We start from the raw sequence: 17079 nt of genomic DNA on the forward strand, positions 1-17079 counted from the left end.
TATTCTGGATTTCAGTACATTACAGCTGGACGGTAATTTGACTTATGATGTGAAGTCGGTGGCTATTTTAGACCGGCAGGTTCGAAAGGTAAGGTCAAAGAACATAGAATCAATGAAGGTACAGTGGAGAGGCCAGCCAGTCAGAGAAGCTACTTGGGAGATTGAGTAGGAGATGCGGAGCAAATATCCACACCTATTTGAGAATCCAGGTATGATTCTAAACTCGTTCGAGGACGAACGTTTGTTTAAGAGGTGTAAAATATAACGACCCAGCCGGTCGTTTTGAGTATTATAATCTTGTTCCCCTATTTACTGCTCATTTTATGCTTTACAGTCATTTTATGACTTACCGGGTTAGTTTGTTCGGGTCCGAAAGGAATTCGGAGTGAAATGAGACGCTTAGTCTCATAATTAAATATTTTATGTAAGAAAACTTGACCAAATATTGACTTATATATAAACAACCTTGGATTTGAATTCTGATAATTCCAATAGCTCTGTATGGTGATTTTGGACTTAGGAGCGTGTCCGGAAATTATTTGGAGGTCCGTAGTAGAATTAGGCTTGCAATGGCAAAAGTCGAATTTATGGGAAGTTTAATAGGGGGTTGACTTTTTGATATCGGGGAAGTAATCCAGTTCTGAAAATTTTCATAGCTCCGTTATATCATTTATGACTTGTGTGCAAAATTTTAGGTCAATCGAAATTAATTCGATAGGTTTTGGCATCGAATATAGAAGTTAGAAATTCTTAAGTTCCTTAAACTTGAATTCGGGTATGATTCATGGTTTTAGTGTTGTTTGATATGATTTGAGGTTTCGACTAAGTCCGTATGATATTATAGGACTTGTTGGTATGATTTGACAGGTCTCGAGGGGCTTGGGTATATTGTTTTTTGGATCATTGGTTGAGAGACTAGTAAGGTTAAGAAATTTGGCAATTTGACCATGGTCAATATCGGGTCAATATGACCTTTTTTCACTATTTTGAGTGTACGAGCAGGCCCTTAGCATGTTTTATGATTGAAATTCATATATGGTTTGTGTCCGGGAGGTTTCGGATGGTTAACGGATCAAAAGTTGGACTTAAACAACTGTTGCAAAAGCTGCTGCAATTTTTATTCTGCTGGAAATTCGAGGGCCGAAGGCCGAGGACCAAAAGCCATGGAGCGAAGGCCGAGGACTGAACGTCGATGACCTGGACAGAACTGTAAGTTATAAAGTAGGGGACTTCGTCCCATTTTCTATTTTTGTCAAATTGGAGCTTGGGGAGAGGTGGGTTTTGGGATATTTTCAGAGAAAATATCGGGGTAAGTGTTCTTAACTCAATTATGGTTAGATTATCCGAATCCATCATTTTTTTCCACCATTTAATTAGTGTTTCGAGATTGAAATTTGGGAAAATTTAAGAAATCTCATAGAAATAAATTTTTGAGATTTCGGTGATGATTTACCATCGGATTTGAGTGAAACTGATATGGTTGGACTCGTAATTGAATAGGTTATCGAATTTTGTGAGTTTTATCGGATTCCGAGATGTGGGCCCCACATGCGAATTTTGAGCTAAAATTCAGAATTTTATGGAAAATTAGCATTTTCTTATAGAATTAATTCCAATAAATTTTATTGACGGAATCGAATTATTTGTGGCTAGATTCGAGGCATTTGGAGGCCAATTCACGAGGCAAAGGCTTAGCAGAATAAGAATTTCACGGTTTGAGGTAAGTAACAGCTAAAAATCTGGTCCTGAGGGTATGAAACCCCGGATTTTGTATCATGTGATTGTTTTGGAGGTGACGCACATGCTAGGTGACGGGCGTCTGGGTGTGCCCGAGGGGATTGTGACTTGGTCCGTCCCGTGAAATTGGAAAGTTGATTAACTTGTTGTTAGAAATCTTGCTTAGGCTGTGTGAGAGTACTGTTGGGACCCGCAGAGGTCACGTACTGGTTGAATTATTTGCTAATTGTTGTCTTGTACTCAGTTATGATTTTACTTGCGTATCATACCTCTGTCTTTCTTGATTTTTGTTGATACATTATGTTATCTTTGTTTGGGCTGATCTTTGTGATTTCTGAGAGCCGAGAGACTAGAGAGGATGAGGATTGAGTAAGGCCGAGGGCCTGTCGGTGAGGTAAGGATACTATGGCATGTGAGTTATCCGTACAGGATATTATAGCACATAAATTGTCCGTGCGGATTATAGCGCTTGGGTTGTAGGAGCCCCTCCAAATTCTGTACACCCCTAGTGAGCGCGGGTACCCATTGGGTGTGAGTGCTGAGGCATGAGAGCCGAGTGGTTGAGCTGTTGTAACGATTTGAGTAACTGTTGCCCTGAGAGGTTGTACTTGTTTTTCATTTGTTATTGCACTTAGTTGCTATATGTCATTGTTGTGAAATTCTCTGAAAGATTTTATATCAGTATTACATGAATTTGAACTGTATAAAACTGATTTGACTTAAACTTATGGAATTGAAAGCATGTCTACTCTCTGCTAGAATTACTGAAAATGAACTATAACTGTGTAGCTCGTCACTATCTTCAGTTCCTTATTTATTATTGTTACTTGCTGAGTTAGTTGTACTCATACTACACCCTACATTTCGGGTGCAGATCCAGGTATTTCCGGACATAGCGGGTTCTAATTCTCTCACACAGTTGATTTTTCGGAGATTCACAGGTAGTTGTCATGTTTCGCAGACCTTGTCTCTCCTTCCCTATCTCCTTGTTTACTGTATTTGGTCCCAGACTATTATAGACAATATTTTCCAGACTCATATACATACTGGATGCTCATGTACTCAGTGACACCAGGTTTTAGGAGTGTTTATATATGTGTTTGTGAATTTTCTTCCACTGAATTTAATCATTATAGTTTTAGACTTAAAAGATATGGAAGTTTATTGAGATTGTCGGTTTGCCTAGTATTGAGATAGACACCATCATGATAGGTGAGATTTTGGGTCGTGACATGTGCGGATGGCTTCACATCTTTTTTTATATCAGTGCCACCATATTCATGCTAACCTGTCTTTCTTACACCTTATAAGCTACCACCTGAGTTGTGTATGACTAGTCCTTATATATTTTTAAATTGTATTATCCCCGGTCCACGTAATCCAAAAAGTTTGATTGATGTATATTTGCAACCTTCAATTGATGAGCTAAAACGGTTGTGGTATGATGGTGTTGAAACATATAACATATCAACCAAGCAGAATTTCAAATTGCGTGCTAATTCAATGTGGACTATTAACGATTTTCCTACGTATGGAATGTTGTCTGGGTGGATGACTGTTGGGAAGCTAGCTTGTCCTTACTTCATGGAAAATGGTAAAGCGTTCACTTTGAAATATGATCGAAAGAAATAATGGTTTGATTATCACCGTCAGTTCTTGCCTGATGATCATGAGTTTACAAGGATGAAAAATGCATTCAAAAAGAATAAAGTGGAATATGATTCGCCACCTCCGATACATTCAGGTGAGGAAATTTGGGAGAGGGTCCAGAACTTCAGTAAAGTTACTGAGGCTCCACCTTATAGATTCCCCGAATATGGTATTACTCATAATTGGACGAAAGAGAGTATATTTTGGGAGTTGCCTTATTCGAAGGATAATCTTATCCAACACAACCCTGATGTCATGCATATTGAGAAGAATTATTTTGACAATTTGTTCAATACAGTGATGGATGTTTAAGACTAAAGATAACCGGAATGCTAGAATGGACTTACAAGAATGTTGCAGGAGACCTGAATTATACTTGCAGACAACAAACAATGGTAAGATGTTCAAGCTCAAAGCAAGTTACACATTCAGTTTGGAGGAAAGACGATAAATTTGTGATTGGGTTACGAAATTGAAGATGCCTGAGGGTTATGTGTCGAATCTAGGAACAAAGTAGATATGGAGGTAGGGAAGTTGAATCATTTGAAAAGTCATGACTGTCTTCATGGAGACCTTAGTGCCTATTGTATTTTGTGGTTTGCCTGAAAGAATCTGAAAACCCATCACAGAGATTAGTTTGTTCTTCAAAGACTTGTGGTCTACCACATTAAGGAAAGAAAACCTACTTCGGATGGATCAGAACATTCATGTAACTTCTAGTAAGATGAAAAAAATATTTCCATGTGGTTTCGTTGATGTGATGGAACACCTTCCAATCCACCTTGTACACGTGGCACGACTTGGAGGGCCTGTTCAGTGCAGCTGGATGTATCCCTTTGAGAGGTAATATTATAAGTTTGATATAATATTCTATTTCATTTGAATGTTCTTGGCTAACATGACAATATGTAGGACAATTGGCAAATTCAAACAATTTGTTAAGCAGAGTAATAGGATTGACGGATCTATATGTGAAGCCTATCTTGCAAAGGAAACTGCACATTTTTGTTCTTATTATTTTGAGAGTAACATGCCATGTTCTAGGAATAGGCCCAATAGGCACACCATCGAACGTGTGAATGATCCATTATATCCACCAATGTCCATATTCAATCAACCAGGCCGATGTTCTAAGGATGTTAGAAAGAGAAGTTTGAGTGATATGGAGTACAAGTCAGCAACAATTCATGTGTTGCTAAATTGTCCCGAAGTTATTCTATTTCTCAAGTAAGTATTGATTTATTAGTTATCAAAATGTAAAATTTACTGTGATTACATATTGATGCAACTACTAAAAATATTTGATGTGTCACAGTCACTTCGTGGGTCAATTTGGCCATGATGATGTATATACGAGATTGGATACGTGGTTCAAACAATTTGTAAGTTTATCCTGATAATGTTCTTCTGAAGTTTCCACTATATATATATATATATATATATATATATATATATATATATAGGGTAATGCTAACTTATGAATTTTGTTTTACACTATGTAGGTAAATAATCAAAATAATAGTGTAAATCAATTTTTGAAAGATATACTTTGGGGACCTGGGCTTCAGGTCATAACAATGTCTAAGTACGAAGTGAATGGTTATAAGTTTCATCCAAGGATTGCTCTAAAAATAAAAATAGCAACAACAGCGGAGTGTGGGTTCAAGGTGGTGATGGCAACCAAGTTGGAGATATTGGTTATTATGGTGTGGTCAAAGAAATATTACAACTAGAATATACAGGTTGACCATATAAGAAATTAATACACTTTAGATGCAAGTGGTTTGACCCAAATCCAGTAAGAGGTAAAAGAGTACACCACCAATACAACATAATTGAGGTTAATCATACGAGGGAGTATGATCGCTATGATCCTTTCATAATTGCACATAACGTTAGGCAAGTGTATTATGCTCTTTATCCATTGTGACGGAATAAGTCCGATTGGTGGGTTGTAGTAAAAAGTAAGCCTGTAGGTAGGGTGGAAGTCGAGAATGTGTTAGATGTTGCATATCAAAACAATATCTGCAGTCTTCACCAAATAGTAGACGATCAGTTAGAAAATAATTTAGAACATCCTGAACGCATATTGGAAGAAGTTGATATAAACGAAGTAACAATTATAGAAAATTAGGACGAAAAATCAACTAATGAAATTCAAACAAGTGAGAACGAGAAATTCTCAGACGAGGAACAATACGTCGACGAGGATTAAAAAGTTAGTTTTTAAAAGCACTCTTGTTTTGTAACTAGTTTCTTATATGTTTCAATCTAAATATGTATTATGTTATGCAGATGACAGGCAAGGGTCAAGGTAACAATGACCCTACTAGTTCTCGGGGTCGAGAAAAAGCTAGGAAGGGAAAGAGGAGGGTAGATAATAATACTCCCTCTTTTCCACCCTTTTCAGAGATGCCTATGTCTTATCCTCCACCATACGGCTATACTGAGCTGCCACAACCTCACAAGGCCTACACCTTCATCCAGACACCAGGTCTTCCATCACAGGGCCATAGGAATATACGTCCGACATACAGTCCAGCTGCCTCACAGCCACGTGGATCGCAACCATCTGCATCACAACCATGTGGATCGCAGCCATACATATCACATCCATATGGATAGAATCCATCCATATCATAGCCACTCGGGTCAAAACCATCAGCATCACAACCACACGGGTCGCATCCAGCTATGTCACAGTCACAGGGATCGCAACCATCTTCATCATCGACTCCATCTATTTCAGGCCTTCGCCTGCGAGACAGTAGCTCTGAGCCCCCTACACCATCTACACATTCCTCTAATACACATATTGAGGATGATGATCCAGAGGTAGTGCATTATGATCGCTATGGCAGAATCATCATAGTCCCTGAGGGTGACGGGTAAGAGTTATTTGTTATTTTTGTGTCTATTGTATTGTAATGTTTTTACTAATATATTCATGTATTTTTATTGTTAAATTTAAGGTTCAAGCCGGGTAAGCAGACTTCAAAGATAATCACAAATACCATCAAAAAACTTTATGATGGCCCTTATGCGACTTGGACTGATTTCCTATTCTCGCTAAAGGAGCAAATTTTCAATCAGTTTAAAGTAAATGTTCTTTTAAGAAATTTAACAATTTATATTTAGGATGTTTTCATCTAATATTTAACTTTTGAAATGCAGAGCAAGTGTGTATGGGAAGACCGCTATAGCACGGAAGTGGCTGCAAATTTTCATCCTAAAGCTCGCAAGAAATTGGCGGATCATTTCTCGGATGCTAGAAAGAAGAACAAGAGGCATGGCTGGTGTCTTGAGCATTTATGGAATGATTTGTTAAGGCAATCGCATACCGCAGATTTCATAGAGAGGAGAGAAAAAGATAAGAAAGCTCGCTCATCTGAGAAGGGAGGCTCCTTGCACACTAGGGTGCTATCAGCCCGGGGACAATAAAAAGAAGATTGGTAATTGCTTAAATTATTTTACTTTTCTAAGTATATTAATTCTATTTATTAACTAAATTAATTTATTTTCAGGAAAAGAAGTATGGGCGTCCAATGAGCCATGATGAGCTATTCAAGGAGATGCATATTATAAAGAAGAAAAAATAGGGGGATGGAGATAGGTGGGTCAAGGACCGGGCAGAGACTACATATGTAAACATTCAATTTTCTTTAAGTGTTATAATTTACTTTTATAAGAATTTTTAAATATTAATTTAATTTAAAATAATGTAGGGTCGCTACCAAAGTAATGTGGAGGAATTTATTCGTAGTTAGCCATCTGGTGAATCGGGCGAGCCAACCCAACCTTCGGACGAGGATGCTGAAAGAATATGGTTAGAGGTTATTGGCGGTCCAAAATGGGGGAAGGTATACGGGCTTTCTATGAAATAATTCCATTGCTATAGGTGTGGAATGCAAGGAATAGGGACTTCCTTGTAAGGTGAGAAACTTAATAGGGAGAGCCTCTTGGCTATGCGGGAGGCAGTGACAAAGCTTACATCCGAGATAGAAACGGCCAAGGAAAGAGAAAGGCTTAGAGATGATTTTCCGTTGCAAGCTCAGATCAGAACTCTCCTATCTACTGGAGCTTTCCGTTGCCCCGGACTCCTGAGTCATCGCTAGAGGTTCGACCTCCATGTGATTATTCCTCCTGTCCTCCTCGTGATCGTTCTTCCCGTTCCCTACAAAACTGTTCTCTATACCGTCTTGTAGATGAAAAAGTTCATCAGACGGTGATGATGATGTTGTAGAAAATACCTCTTGACCAATACTTTGATATAATTTGAACTAGACTAATAAAACTAGTTTTGAATTAGATTGAACAATTTTTAACTTGTTGTAATTAGTTTTTTCTTGGTTTTGGATTGTGATATTCAATTGAACTTTAATTTGTTAGTTTTAAAATATTAATTGGATGTTTGGTTGTTGTTGTTGGATATTTGATTGGATTTGTGCTGAATTAGGGATTTTATAAGATGAATTGGTGATTATTAGATGTGAATTGGGGTATTGGTATGCTGTTTTGATTTGGCAGATGGTGTAACTACCAAAACAGACACCTTATGTCAAAATTAAACCCAGAAAATCGACCAACTTTGATCGGTAAATAAAAAAAATTAAATTGCACATTACCGACCAATGTTGGTCGGTTAATGTACAATGCATTCCCAGAATTCAACATTACCGACCAACTTTGGTCGGTTTTCTGCCTGCACTGCTCAGTTTACTGACCAAAGTTGGTCGTTTTTTTAAATTTTAATAATTTATAAAAATAAACATATTTTCTAGTATCGACCAAAGTTGATCGGTATAAAAAATTAATAAATTTAATACACCGACAAACTTTGATCAGTAAAATTAAATTAATAAAATAATATTCCGACCATTTGGTCGGTAAACCAATTACATTGTCAGATGGTCGTTTAAAGCATATCGTCCAATTTTGGTCGGTAATTTCCGACCAACTTTAGTCGGTATACCCTTTAGACCTTCAAAATACCGTCCACACGTAAATGATCACGTTTTGGACGGTTATTAGCCATTACCGACCAACTTTGGTCGGTTTGTTTGGACGATTTTGCCCTGATTTTTAGTAGTGAGTCCCAGGAGACGAAATTTTCATCATCTGCCTTAATAAACACATATGTAAAAACATAGAGCAAAAGCTATTCAATGGCAGTCAACACATTATTAACAAACAAGACCTTGTAGAAAGCGCTAAAGTCCGCTATGGTTTTAAGCACAAAGAATACCAAAACAATAAAACATGAGATTTAGCGAAGAAAGGTGCTTATAAGGGGAAATATTGAGTTGGGTTTTTAGGTATTGAGTCAAAAAGGTTCAATCTTTTTGTTGTCATAACCATTGAATCATAAATTCTAAAAGATAGAGATAGAGATAGAAAGTGTATAAAGAGAGATTGAAAAATATAGAATTAGAAATAAAGAGATTAATCAAAATCGTACCTACAACCTACGGAAAATTTTATTTGTTGAAGGCCATATTGCAATGTTAGGTTTTCTTACTCCTGGAACCTTGCAAAGCTTATGGAAGAGCCGTAGTTTGAAGTCCAAATTACAATGAGATTCGTAGTATTTGTTTTTAGAAATGTTGGAGTGGTAAATTATATAGGAGGGAAAATATTTAGAGCGAAAAATAAACTGGAGGGAAGAGAAAAAGTAAAAACAAAATTTTTGCGGGCTATTCTCTTGAATTGCCACTAAAAATATACTTATTGCTGACCAATACTATTTGGCTGCTAATACTTTACCTTTACTATATACTTTAGCGGCAATTATGCTATTGCCACTAAAACAATTGCCGCTAAAACCATCTTTTGTTATAGTGATAAGATAATAACATAGTGTAAAAGCAACTCGGAGATATACATAATAAGTCTAAAACCAACATCTAATGCAAACCATCCCAAGACGTGGAATCACAAGTACATGAGTTTCTAGAGTTACTAAATACATTGTTTTGAAAGAAGTGAAACATTGTCTGAAAGATAGAATAGTATAATAGGAATAAGAAGATGACACTAAAGCCTGTGAATGGAATGCAACTCTACCTCAAATCACCTGTCTGATATCCGCTAAGCTTCTCTTGGGACTCCGCTGGTACCGATGTTTGAATATGCACAAAAATTGCAAAAGTATAGTATGAGTACAATCGACCTAATGTAATCAGTAAGTGTCGAACCTAACCCCGACGAGGTAGTGACGAGGTTAAGACAAGACACCTACAATAAATATGTGTAGTTATATATCAAGAAAAAATAAAATAGAAGATAAAGTATAAAATATAACAATAGGATAATGACAAGTAAAAGAGATAACGAGTACACAAGTAAATGGGCATAAAACGGAAAAAATAAAGTAAAGTGTCACTGAGTAAGCCTCAACTCGTAGTTTTTCAACAATTCCGAACATTCTTTCAAAAGTACATAACAAATCCACAAAGCCAAGTCCACACTTTGAACAGCAAGTAAAGAGCAATGAAATTTGCAAAATTACACGGCATCACCCTTCGTGCTTTTACTCGTATCTTCACATCATAATATAATAAAAAGTACGGAAACATCCTTCGTGCATATCTTCACTTTACCTCAATCATGGAAACACCCTTGGTTCAATAATATCAATGTATGAATAAGCACGGAAATACTCTTCGTTCTCAATCTCTCATCCTTACAAGCATGGCAACACCCTTCGTGCATTTCACTCTTCCTCACAAGTACAACAACATCTTTTGTACATTTCACTCTTCCTCACCACCATCATATACAACACAATACCAAGCAAGGTGGCAAGCAAGTTCAACATGAATAATAGAATTTGAACACAACTCGTTATATGAAAATCTTCCAACAGTTTAGCACCAACAACCAATCAACAATTCAACGATCTCAACACCCAATACCAAAAAAATTCCAACATAAAAATAACTTAAATACATGTAATTAAAGAATTGAATAATTTATATAAAGCATGGAAGACATAATACACGAAGTAACATGGCACAAGTAAGGATAATTCTACACGCATCCTTATCTCATAACCAACGCATATACACTCATCATCTTGCATATACGCTGCCCCAACATGTAGATCACATAGCAAATAGACTCGATTATACCTTATTTTCCTCAAATCAAGACATTTACCTCTTTTCGGAACACAATTAACAATCCAACACGACTTTTTCTTTAAAACAAAAGCCTCCAAAACACCATTATCTAGTTAACTATTATTCAAATAAGTTAAAACAAGATTTAAAAACTATCCTCGAATGCCAAAAGTTCAATCTTTAACATAATTGAAAAAGTCACAAAAAGTCAACTCGGGCCCACGTGATCGAAATCCGAAATTAAGACCAAATTTTGATTACCCATTCACCCCCAAGCCCGAATATGTAATTTGTTTCGAAATCCGAATCCCCCAATTTCTACTTTGAAATTCTTAGATTTGATGATAAAATTCATGAAAAAGTTATAAAAATTGACCAAAACAAGTTAAGATTACTAAACTATGAATTTGGAAAGAAATTGCTCTCCAAAAATTATTTCTATGGGGTTTAGGTCTCAAAAATACTGTAAAATAAGATAAGTCCCGAAATCTCCACAATTTACCCAATTGCAGATATCACAATTGTGAACTCGTGTTCGCAAAAGCGAACAACTGATCATAATTGCGAACCAGTCTCCGAGCCTTCAATATCGGAAAACCGATTACTTCATCGCAAATACGAACCTTGGTAGTCCACAAATGCAAGCAGAGCTTCGCAAATGCGAAGCTTTCCTAACTCCCTCCTAGTCGCAAATGCGACAGAACCATCGCAAAAGCGAAGTCTACCACCTTCGCAAATGTGATCATAGCTTAGCAAACGCGAAGCTGCCCCTACCCCCTCCAGTATCGCAAATGCAAGCCTGACCTTGCAAATGCGAGGCTCGCATTTGTGAACAGATTCACGCAAATGCGAAACCTGCAGTTCAGCAACATCAGTTGTTGCTTCAGTTGTCCAAAACCATCAGCAACGCATCCGACACTCATCCGAGCCCCTCGGGCTCCAATCCATACATCCACACTAGTGTAATAACAACATAAAAACTCGCTCGCATGCTCAAATCATTAAAATAACATCTAAATTCAAGAATTGATTATTTAAACTCAAGAGTTTCAAGTTCGAAACTCAATTTTTCACATACAGTACCGAAACGGCCTCGGATCACCCTGGACCCCAACGGAACATGTGTACAAGTCCAAAATTATTATACGAAGCTGCCGAAATCGTCAAAACATCAATTCGAGGTCGTTTATCAAAAGCGTTGACAGTGGTCAACTCTAGCCACATTTAAAGTCAAAAATCATATTTTCTTTAAAATTTTACATATAAACTTTCCGAAACTCAATATAGACTACACACACAAGTCATAAATCATCAAATTGAGCTATAAAAAGTCTAGAAACACATAAAAGGGAGCTAGTACTCAAAACGACCTATCGGGTCGTTACATTTACACTTCACACAAGGGCACCTTATCATCCCTTCAATTCGAAATGAAGAAAGTGACATTGCATGCCGAATAAACCCATCAACTCCTTTTACAAAATCTTCCCCCAATCCAAGTTGATTAGGATAATTCTTATTATACATCCAACTATGATATTCCATCTAAAAAAACACAAAACAGAGATTGAATAATCAAGGTTTAAAGTTTCATCCTAATTTTTGAGATAAATCGTCAAGTATTAGCATATGCACCACTTTATTTTGTTGAATTTATAATAAATGATTAATTTAAGTTACACATTTTACTAAGTAGTAGCAACTAATTTAAACTTAATTTAGCGTATACTTGATCAGTAGTCCGCTTGGAAACTTGGTGAATATTTTCTTAACAAATTCTAGTCGAACGTAGTACATATAGAGCTTTCAATCACTTTATTTAATGTAGGTCATTGTGTTATTCTTGAGTTTAAGACTAGATGCTCCATTAGTTAATTAATTATTTATATTGACAAGTAAAGTGAGATATTTTTTATTAAGATATTATATATTTTTTAATGTAATATGAAAGTTTGACCATGTTTGGCCGATAAAACTGACTAAAAATCTAGGCATTACTGTCAACACAATACCTGATCCAATCTGTATCAGCATAAGTCGTACGTGAATTGACATAGGAAGGACCTTATTACAAACTCAATCTCAATAGGTCCGACTCCGCATATGGAACTTCCCTCACGCCGATGATCTTTCTAAACTAGGAAAGGATGAACATTTTAAGGTGCCCACTGACCTGCCATATACCCGAACTTGGACTTACCAATACAGAAGATGCTAGCACACATGGGTGTATTGGTCAATAAATGTACATACTCAGAGCGTGCTACGGACACAGTCTGAGACCTAATCCTTTATTTGGGCTTAGCGCCCTATACGAACGACTTATAAAGAGGAAGAATTAATCCAAATAGTTGTCACCCAATCGCTTAAACTAAAAATAGGCAGTGAATGTGTAATATATGTATAATTTATGTATTATATCTGTATATGACTAGAAAAAATAAATAATGAATATGGCCGACTAAATGTGTAAAGATCCCGTCCAGTGTGATAATGCAGATTTCGAAAATATATCTTTAGTGTGCAATCTATTATTGCTTATTGCATTATTCAGTATGACAACGTAAATTTCTAAATGTATGAATTATTATATGTATTATGTTAAAATGTAAATCGTAGCAACAAGTTACCTACATGCCAGACGTGACAAAGCATTTGCCTCCACATAACTTGGATCACAATTGCCACTTAGTACAGTTGATGATATTGCATAGGGTAAAATATGATATGACACGTGGTCATCTAAAGGAAGGATACGTGGAACCCAAGACGAGGATGATCAAAGATCGAACGTATAGCTATTCCGCTTGTCATCAACAGGGATAACGTTCATAAATGTGTATTAAATGCTATGAGCCTGAGAGCATTTAATAAGGAATATTCTGCGGCATTAAGGACGGCGGCCCGTTACAGAAAATTTGACATTTATTTCACCGTTACATCTTCATCAATGACCCTCATAATTGACATTAAAGGAGAGCAAGATCCTAGGACCTTCTTCCCTAGACGTAACTATAAATAGTGAGCTCAGTTATCATTGTAAATGACACAAATTTTCTGGCACAATTACACTACATTCTATACAAAGCTTAATACAATTTTACTTTCTCGTTTTTATATCTCATCATTGCTGTGCCCGAAAACCTTATTCCCGGAACTGTCATCTCTGCTGTTTCATCTACATTTTAAGGCTAAATATTGCATAATTCTTCAATTATTTTATCATTTCAGTATCAAATTTGTTCACTTGTCTAGAAACCACGTATAGATTCAACTATGCCATTTTACGGGTAAACAGTTTGGCGCCCACTGTGGGGCCTAGACAATTGTGCAATTAAATTGTTCCTTGCCTTTTTTACTAACTTGCTTTGATTATATAGTCATAGAAAAAATCACAAAAAATTACAGATAACAATGTTAACAACACGCACAACCCTGAGACTCGAGGGTATCAGCCTCATTGTGAGGACTCAATCAGTGACACTCACAATGAGAGAATGAGCCACACCAGTGCATGACAGACAGTATCCTTGACAGGTTCGGGAGACAACTCCCGATGATGCTGATGAGGAACATGTCGTTGACGCGGTAAGGGTCTTGCAAGAGCAACATGCTATCATTCTAGGCCATCTCACGCGGCAGGATAAGGTTATGACGGAGTTGAAGAAGGCATTATCGGGGGCTTCTAATAATGCAAACAGACGAGATCCAATTCCTCCCGGTGTTCCCACAAATCAAATAACGCAGAGAGTCGCTAACAACACTCTCAGGGGTAAAGTTGGATCCAACAGAGCTGGGGGGAGCGGATCCGGTCTTAATAATGAGAACGATCCTTTCAAGAACGAACTTTTACGGTTTATGAGTGAAGTAAACGCCCCCATGGATCGAATACCGGGCGCGCCACCAGTACTAAAGGGCCCGGACTCAAAGAAGTATACTCAATTGCAGTACAAGCCGAATGCAGCACTAGAATTAACCCCGAAGCGGTTCAAAATGCCTGAAGTAGCAAAGTATGACGGAACTTCAGACCCTTAGGAGCATATTACCACCTACACAATAGCGGTAAAAGGAAATGATTTAGCTCCTAACCAAATTGAATCTGTGTTGCTAAAGAAAGTTGGAGAAACTCTCACTAGGGGAGCTCTGACATGGTATTCATTATTACCCGAGCATTCCATAGATTCGTGTGAGATGCTCGTGGACTCTTTCATCAAGGTCCATGCCGGGGCCAGAAAAGTACAAGCCCGGAAGGCCGATATATTCAGGATTGCACAGGGAGAGTTCGAGTTACTATGGGAATTCGTTACCCAATTCCAGAAGGAAAGAATATTGCTCCCGGCTGTCCCGGATGAATGGGCGACTGAAGCATTCACTATAGGATTGAATCCGAGAAGTTCAGACGCTTCCCGGAAGCTAAAGGAAAGCCTGCTTGAGTTTCAAGTAATGACTTGGGTAGATATCCACAACCAGTACGAGTCAAAAATAAGGATCAAATATGATCAGGTTGACTTTCCATTATCGGCCAAATGACGGAGAAGAACAGAGAAAAATCAAAGGATGACTATGACACGAACATACGGACTTCGAGGACTGATCGTGGTCGCAACAATAGATCACCGCAGGATAAAGAAACGTCGGGTTCACGGGATTCCTCTTACCCAAAGTTATCAGAATATACAACTTCAACGTCAGTATAGTGGAATTGGTGCCAGCCTTGAGAAACATCAAGGAGGTACGATTCCCTAGACCAATGAGATCTGATCCCAGCCAAAGGTATCCCAACTTATGGTAAGAATACCATGGGATGAATGGCCACCGGACAGGGGACTGCCGACACCTCCGAAAAAAAGTGGCAACACTATTGAAGAATGGGCACCTCAGAGAATTCTTAAGTGACCGAGCTAAGTACAATTATGGTCATAACAGAGATAACGCGGAACACACACATTACAGTGGATGATATAATGTTTTTGCAAACAAATATTGCACAAGCTTGGCATAAATACGAGACACTATTGCTTGGAACACTAGTTTTTTCATTTGGATGTAGATGATAAAATTACAGTGATGAAAGGGGCATTTGATCAATTGAACCATAGGCCATCTATAATTATGTGTATCAGTGGTTACCATGAAAAGTTACACATAGGAGTTCATCTTCAACATTCCATGATGTCTTAGACGGGAGAGAGGAAAATATTTGTAGAATGCAGGCGTGTATTAAAGAAAATGATCGAACCGAATCATATCTACAAGATAAGGACAACGCATATGTGAATTGAAGGGACCTAGGCATTGGTATCCCAAAAATATTTCTGTTGATGGTATACTTCAATACCACACAAGAGTGAGATGATTTGTGTGGTGCCTGATTTTTGCATGCACTAGATTATCGAAGGACCTGATTCTTCTATGTGTTCCTTACACTATAATTGCGAAATAAATAATGCAAAATAAAGAACACAAGAAATTTTACGAGGAAAACACCCGGCTCAAAAGGTGAAAAAACAACGACCTGCTATTGACGAGCTAAAAACACAATACAAAACTATGCTCGCTAGTCGAATATAGTATAAAAATAATCGTATCCTCAGGGATTGGATTTAAATAGTGTTTTCGTAGCGTCTACTCTAATTGCTATTCAAGATGATCAACAATTTGGATTTGTGGGAATTAACTCTAGTTACTTCACTCTATGATTCAAGTGAGTCTCTCGAATTCACTATATTATTAGTTCGAATGTTCAGTAGAAACCCCTCTCTCGATTAAGTCTCAACCTCACAATATAAACTAAGTTAAGCTCACTAAAGATATGCAAGAATTCGCAGTGGGTTAATCTTTAGGAGAACCTTATTCGATTATCCTCTTAACTAGGTCTAAACAATAATTCAACTAGCTTCTTTCGATTACTAAGAAGAATCAACGAATTCAACCAACAATATAATGCAAAACATCACAAATTATGCCTCTTTCGATTACATAAACATGTGAATATATATGCAATAATGAAAATACCCAAAACGATTCAATACATAAAATTAGAGTTAATATCCACAAACAATTCTCAAAATACCAAATCCATCAATCCCTAAGGAAGAATTACTCCATGGATATGGAGAAATTCATCACAATTAAGTTTAAGTCAAAGGAAAACATAAAACATCCAAACCCTTGTTCTGAGTGAGGATGAATGGTGAAATCCTTATGCTCTTGCTTCTCCCTCTTCTCCTTAGCTTCCTTAGGTCTAAATTATTTCAAAAGTCCTCAAAATACTGTTTTTCTATGTATATATACCAAGTAGGGTTGGGCCCAAGCAAATACACTTTATCCTACGCTAAAAAGGACACTTTTCTGGAGTTGGACGTGCGCGGCCACGCACCTGGATGTGTGCCCGCGCACTTGGCAGCGCACGTTTCACACTGTTCTGCTCCATATGCACGGTCAGTGCGCGGCCGCGCACTTGCCACGTACTTTTCCCCATGTGCTGTTGGAAATTGGTGAACATGTAACGCATGACAGTTGTAGCCCTTTGAATTATCTTTCCAACAATATACTGTGGAGCCTAAATGGA

Source organism: Nicotiana tomentosiformis, chromosome 11 (genome assembly GCF_000390325.3).
Source record: "Nicotiana tomentosiformis chromosome 11, ASM39032v3, whole genome shotgun sequence".
Lineage (NCBI taxonomy): Eukaryota > Viridiplantae > Streptophyta > Magnoliopsida > Solanales > Solanaceae > Nicotiana > Nicotiana tomentosiformis.